The sequence below is a fragment of the Ctenocephalides felis genome, unplaced genomic scaffold (genome assembly GCF_003426905.1).
Source record: "Ctenocephalides felis isolate EL2017-DRISC unplaced genomic scaffold, ASM342690v1 CF-g0.4_SCAFFOLD_03216, whole genome shotgun sequence".
In the NCBI taxonomy this organism is placed as follows: domain Eukaryota; kingdom Metazoa; phylum Arthropoda; class Insecta; order Siphonaptera; family Pulicidae; genus Ctenocephalides; species Ctenocephalides felis.
This window is the reverse complement of record NW_020539370.1, coordinates 22,501-30,000: the sequence shown is the minus strand read 5'-3', so window position 1 is coordinate 30,000 and position 7,500 is coordinate 22,501. Positions and strand designations below refer to the sequence as shown.

Below are 7,500 nucleotides of genomic sequence, written 5' to 3'. Positions count from 1 at the left end.
TATGATTATATATTTTATATATTTTTTTCCTTATAAGGGAGAATGTTTTTCGCCAAGTTCTCTAGAAATGCGTACAAGTTACCAATTATATAAAATGCATACAAGTTACATATCAAATCAAATGCGTACAAGTTTCCAGTCAAACAAAGTACGTGTAAGTTGTCAATAATGCATAATGCGTACAAGTTGCCAATGTGCAAAATGCGTGCAAGTTGTCAATTTGCAGAATGCGTGCAAGTTGTCAATTTGCAAAATACGTGCAAGTTGCTATTTTTATTTAATTTTTGTAATATACTCTAAATAAGTAGTAACTTTCAACCCATGAATATTTCGAATCTTTTATAACAAAATATTCAGTATATTTATATCTTTTATAACAAAATATGCAGTATTTATATATATATATATATTATTTCATTTTACATAAACTATTTTCTCATCTCTATCAAAGATTTTAACAGTTTATACCGAGAGTATGTACTATTTATAATTTGACTTAACATCGGTAAAATACTAGGGCAAAAAGTCAACGATACGTGGTGTTCCCAAGCGGTCTCCCATCTAAGTACTACCCACGCCCGATGTTGCTTGACTTCGGTGATCGGACGAGAACCGGTATATTCAACATGGTATGATCGTTGACGACAAGTAAAACTATACAATCATATGTATACATAAGGTTATAAATGAAATTTCAGTAATAATTTAATATATATCTGCAATGTTACCATAGGGATAACTGACTTGTAACGCGAAGCAACCGAAAAGTTACCATAGGGATAACTGACTTAAAACGCGAAGCAACTGAAAAGTTGCCATAGGGATAACTGACTTGAAACGCGAAGCAACTGAAAAGTTGCCATAGGGATAACTGACTTGAAATTTTGTTCTTAGCCACGTAATTTAAAAAATCTCGAGAAAATTATATGAACACAATTAACCATTTATATACCATTTTATTCGTTATTTTATTCTGCATCTTTCGTACGAACAAAGTTTTTTCGTATCTTTTACGGTTTTCATGTTATAGAGCAATATGTGTAGATGTTAACTTGTCAAAATGCAAAGTGCGGCTAGGTTGGAGCAATACTCCTCACGATTCGATATTTCTGTAAAGAAAACATATAAAGTATTATACATCGTTAGAAAGGTCTCAAAATTCTTAGTTTTTTTCCCATATATCGCAACTTCGAATTCCAAACGGTGTGGCCTACAGGCGAGTTGCCGTCGTAAAATTTCAGGAAAATCGGAAAATCTCGAGAAAATTATATGAACACACTTAACCATTCATATACCATTTTATTCATAATTTTATTCTGCATCTTTCGTACGAACAAAGTTTTTTCGTATCTTTTACGGTTTTCATGTTATAGAGCAATATGTGTAGATGTTAACTTGTCAAAATGCAAAGTGCGGCTAGGTTGGAGCAATACTCCTCACGATTCGATATTTCTGTAAAGAAAACATATAAAGTATTATACATCGTTAGAAAGGTCTCAAAATTCTTAGTTTTTTTCCCATATATCGCAACTTCGAATTCCAAACGGTGTGGCCTACAGGCGAGTTGCCGTCGTAAAATTTCAGGAAAATCGGAAAATCTCGAGAAAATTATATGAACACACTTAACCATTCATATACCATTTTATTCATAATTTTATTCTGCATCTTTCGTACGAACAAAGTTTTTTCGTATCTTTTACGGTTTTCATGTTATAGAGCAATATGTGTAGATGTTAACTTGTCAAAATGCAAAGTGCGGCTAGGTTGGAGCAATACTCCTCACGATTCGATATTTCTGTAAAGAAAACATATAAAGTATTATACATCGTTAGAAAGGTCTCAAAATTCTTAGTTTTTTTCCCATATATCGCAACTTCGAATTCCGAACGGTGTGGCCTACAGGCGAGTTGCCGTCGTAAAATTTCAGGAAAATCGGAAAATCTCGAGAAAATTATATGAACACACTTAACCATTCATATACCATTTTATTCATAATTTTATTCTGCATCTTTCGTACGAACAAAGTTTTTTCGTATCTTTTACGGTTTTCATGTTATAGAGCAATATGTGTAGATGTTAACTTGTCAAAATGCAAAGTGCGGCTAGGTTGGAGCAATACTCCTCACGATTCGATATTTCTGTAAAGAAAACATATAAAGTATTATACATCGTTAGAAAGGTCTCAAAATTCTTAGTTTTTTTCCCATATATCGCAACTTCGAATTCCAAACGGTGTGGCCTACAGGCGAGTTGCCGTCGTAAAATTTCAGGAAAATCGGAAAATCTCGAGAAAATTATATGAACACACTTAACCATTCATATACCATTTTATTCATAATTTTATTCTGCATCTTTCGTACGAACAAAGTTTTTTCGTATCTTTTACGGTTTTCATGTTATAGAGCAATATGTGTAGATGTTAACTTGTCAAAATGCAAAGTGCGGCTAGGTTGGAGCAATACTCCTCACGATTCGATATTTCTGTAAAGAAAACATATAAAGTATTATACATCGTTAGAAAGGTCTCAAAATTCTTAGTTTTTTTCCCATATATCGCAACTTCGAATTCCAAACGGTGTGGCCTACAGGCGAGTTGCCGTCGTAAAATTTCAGGAAAATCGGAAAATCTCGAGAAAATTATATGAACACACTTAACCATTCATATACCATTTTATTCATAATTTTATTCTGCATCTTTCGTACGAACAAAGTTTTTTCGTATCTTTTACGGTTTTCATGTTATAGAGCAATATGTGTAGATGTTAACTTGTCAAAATGCAAAGTGCGGCTAGGTTGGAGCAATACTCCTCACGATTCGATATTTCTGTAAAGAAAACATATAAAGTATTATACATCGTTAGAAAGGTCTCAAAATTCTTAGTTTTTTTCCCATATATCGCAACTTCGAATTCCGAACGGTGTGGCCTACAGGCGAGTTGCCGTCGTAAAATTTCAGGAAAATCGGAAAATCTCGAGAAAATTATATGAACACACTTAACCATTCATATACCATTTTATTCATAATTTTATTCTGCATCTTTCGTACGAACAAAGTTTTTTCGTATCTTTTACGGTTTTCATGTTATAGAGCAATATGTGTAGATGTTAACTTGTCAAAATGCAAAGTGCGGCTAGGTTGGAGCAATACTCCTCACGATTCGATATTTCTGTAAAGAAAACATATAAAGTATTATACATCGTTAGAAAGGTCTCAAAATTCTTAGTTTTTTTCCCATATATCGCAACTTCGAATTCCAAACGGTGTGGCCTACAGGCGAGTTGCCGTCGTAAAATTTCAGGAAAATCGGAAAATCTCGAGAAAATTATATGAACACACTTAACCATTCATATACCATTTTATTCATAATTTTATTCTGCATCTTTCGTACGAACAAAGTTTTTTCGTATCTTTTACGGTTTTCATGTTATAGAGCAATATGTGTAGATGTTACTTGTCAAAATGCAAAGTGCGGCTAGGTTGGAGCAATACTCCTCACGATTCGATATTTCTGTAAAGAAAACATATAAAGTATTATACATCGTTAGAAAGGTCTCAAAATTCTTAGTTTTTTTCCCATATATCGCAACTTCGAATTCCAAACGGTGTGGCCTACAGGCGAGTTGCCGTCGTAAAATTTCAGGAAAATCGGAAAATCTCGAGAAAATTATATGAACACACTTAACCATTCATATACCATTTTATTCATAATTTTATTCTGCATCTTTCGTACGAACAAAGTTTTTTCGTATCTTTTACGGTTTTCATGTTATAGAGCAATATGTGTAGATGTTAACTTGTCAAAATGCAAAGTGCGGCTAGGTTGGAGCAATACTCCTCACGATTCGATATTTCTGTAAAGAAAACATATAAAGTATTATACATCGTTAGAAAGGTCTCAAAATTCTTAGTTTTTTTCCCATATATCGCAACTTCGAATTCCAAACGGTGTGGCCTACAGGCGAGTTGCCGTCGTAAAATTTCAGGAAAATCGGAAAATCTCGAGAAAATTATAAAACACACTTAACCATTCATATACCATTTTATTCATAATTTATTCTGCTGCAGAATAAAATTATGAATAACTGGTATAATAAATTTAAGTAGTGTGTTCATATAATTTTCTCGAGATTTCCGATTTTCCTGAAATTTTACGACGGCAACTCGCCTGTAGGCCACACCGTTGGAATTCGAAGTTGCGATATATGGGAAAAAAACTAAGAATTTTGAGACCTTTCTAACGATGTATAATACTTTATATGTTTTCTTTACAGAAATATCGAATCGTGAGGAGTATTGCTCCAACCTAGCCGCACTTTGCATTTTGACAAGTTAACATCTACACATATTGCTCTATAACATGAAAACCGTAAAAGATACGAAAAAACTTTGTTCGTACGAAAGATGCAGAATAAAATTATGAATAAAATGGTATATGAATGGTTAAGTGTGTTCATATAATTTTCTCGAGATTTTCCGATTTTCCTGAAATTTTACGACGGCAACTCGCCTGTAGGCCACACCGTTTGGAATTCGAAGTTGCGATATATGGGAAAAAAACTAAGAATTTTGAGACCTTTCTAACGATGTATAATACTTTATATGTTTTCTTTACAGAAATATCGAATCGTGAGGAGTATTGCTCCAACCTAGCCGCACTTTGCATTTTGACAAGTTAACATCTACACATATTGCTCTATAACATGAAAACCGTAAAAGATACGAAAAAACTTTGTTCGTACGAAAGATGCAGAATAAAATTATGAATAAAATGGTATATGAATGGTTAAGTGTGTTCATATAATTTTCTCGAGATTTTCCGATTTTCCTGAAATTTTACGACGGCAACTCGCCTGTAGGCCACACCGTTTGGAATTCGAAGTTGCGATATATGGGAAAAAAACTAAGAATTTTGAGACCTTTCTAACGATGTATAATACTTTATATGTTTTCTTTACAGAAATATCGAATCGTGAGGAGTATTGCTCCAACCTAGCCGCACTTTGCATTTTGACAAGTTAACATCTACACATATTGCTCTATAACATGAAAACCGTAAAAGATACGAAAAAACTTTGTTCGTACGAAAGATGCAGAATAAAATTATGAATAAAATGGTATATGAATGGTTAAGTGTGTTCATATAATTTTCTCGAGATTTTCCGATTTTCCTGAAATTTTACGACGGCAACTCGCCTGTAGGCCACACCGTTTGGAATTCGAAGTTGCGATATATGGGAAAAAAACTAAGAATTTTGAGACCTTTCTAACGATGTATAATACTTTATATGTTTTCTTTACAGAAATATCGAATCGTGAGGAGTATTGCTCCAACCTAGCCGCACTTTGCATTTTGACAAGTTAACATCTACACATATTGCTCTATAACATGAAAACCGTAAAAGATACGAAAAAACTTTGTTCGTACGAAAGATGCAGAATAAAATTATGAATAAAATGGTATATGAATGGTTAAGTGTGTTCATATAATTTTCTCGAGATTTTCCGATTTTCCTGAAATTTTACGACGGCAACTCGCCTGTAGGCCACACCGTTTGGAATTCGAAGTTGCGATATATGGGAAAAAAACTAAGAATTTTGAGACCTTTCTAACGATGTATAATACTTTATATGTTTTCTTTACAGAAATATCGAATCGTGAGGAGTATTGCTCCAACCTAGCCGCACTTTGCATTTTGACAAGTTAACATCTACACATATTGCTCTATAACATGAAAACCGTAAAAGATACGAAAAAACTTTGTTCGTACGAAAGATGCAGAATAAAATTATGAATAAAATGGTATATGAATGGTTAAGTGTGTTCATATAATTTTCTCGAGATTTTCCGATTTTCCTGAAATTTTACGACGGCAACTCGCCTGTAGGCCACACCGTTTGGAATTCGAAGTTGCGATATATGGGAAAAAAACTAAGAATTTTGAGACCTTTCTAACGATGTATAATACTTTATATGTTTTCTTTACAGAAATATCGAATCGTGAGGAGTATTGCTCCAACCTAGCCGCACTTTGCATTTTGACAAGTTAACATCTACACATATTGCTCTATAACATGAAAACCGTAAAAGATACGAAAAAACTTTGTTCGTACGAAAGATGCAGAATAAAATTATGAATAAAATGGTATATGAATGGTTAAGTGTGTTCATATAATTTTCTCGAGATTTTCCGATTTTCCTGAAATTTTACGACGGCAACTCGCCTGTAGGCCACACCGTTTGGAATTCGAAGTTGCGATATATGGGAAAAAAACTAAGAATTTTGAGACCTTTCTAACGATGTATAATACTTTATATGTTTTCTTTACAGAAATATCGAATCGTGAGGAGTATTGCTCCAACCTAGCCGCACTTTGCATTTTGACAAGTTAACATCTACACATATTGCTCTATAACATGAAAACCGTAAAAGATACGAAAAAACTTTGTTCGTACGAAAGATGCAGAATAAAATTATGAATAAAATGGTATATGAATGGTTAAGTGTGTTCATATAATTTTCTCGAGATTTTCCGATTTTCCTGAAATTTTACGACGGCAACTCGCCTGTAGGCCACACCGTTTGGAATTCGAAGTTGCGATATATGGGAAAAAAACTAAGAATTTTGAGACCTTTCTAACGATGTATAATACTTTATATGTTTTCTTTACAGAAATATCGAATCGTGAGGAGTATTGCTCCAACCTAGCCGCACTTTGCATTTTGACAAGTTAACATCTACACATATTGCTCTATAACATGAAAACCGTAAAAGATACGAAAAAACTTTGTTCGTACGAAAGATGCAGAATAAAATTATGAATAAAATGGTATATGAATGGTTAAGTGTGTTCATATAATTTTCTCGAGATTTTCCGATTTTCCTGAAATTTTACGACGGCAACTCGCCTGTAGGCCACACCGTTTGGAATTCGAAGTTGCGATATATGGGAAAAAAACTAAGAATTTTGAGACCTTTCTAACGATGTATAATACTTTATATGTTTTCTTTACAGAAATATCGAATCGTGAGGAGTATTGCTCCAACCTAGCCGCACTTTGCATTTTGACAAGTTAACATCTACACATATTGCTCTATAACATGAAAACCGTAAAAGATACGAAAAAACTTTGTTCGTACGAAAGATGCAGAATAAAATAACGAATAAAATGGTATATAAATGGTTAATTGTGTTCATATAATTTTCTCGAGATTTTTTAAATTACGTGGCTAAGAACAAAATTTCAAGTCAGTTATCCCTATGGCAACTTTTCAGTTGCTTCGCGTTTCAAGTCAGTTATCCCTATGGCAACTTTTCAGTTGCTTCGCGTTTCAAGTCAGTTATCCCTATGGTAACTTTTCGGTTGCTTCGCGTTACAAGTCAGTTATCCCTATGGTAACATTGCAGATATATATTAAATTATTACTGAAATTTCATTTATAACCTTATGTATACATATGATTGTATAGTTTTACTTGTCGTCAACGATCATACCATG

General features: G+C 33.4%; 2 non-coding genes across 2 annotated transcripts in view; one reads left to right on the top strand and one right to left on the bottom strand.

Annotated features, from left to right (window-relative positions):
• Positions 1-524: 524 nt before the first annotated feature.
• Positions 525-643, bottom strand: LOC113381956. Its single transcript, XR_003367622.1, has one exon. It is a non-coding gene; the product is annotated as a 5S ribosomal RNA (ribosomal RNA).
• Positions 644-7,482: 6,839 nt separating this feature from the next.
• The window catches only part of LOC113381950, a 119-nt gene continuing 101 nt past the window's right edge, over positions 7,483-7,500 (top strand). Inside the window, exon 1 of the ribosomal RNA XR_003367616.1 lies at positions 7,483-7,500. This exon is cut by the window's right edge and continues 101 nt beyond it. This is a non-coding gene — a ribosomal RNA (5S ribosomal RNA).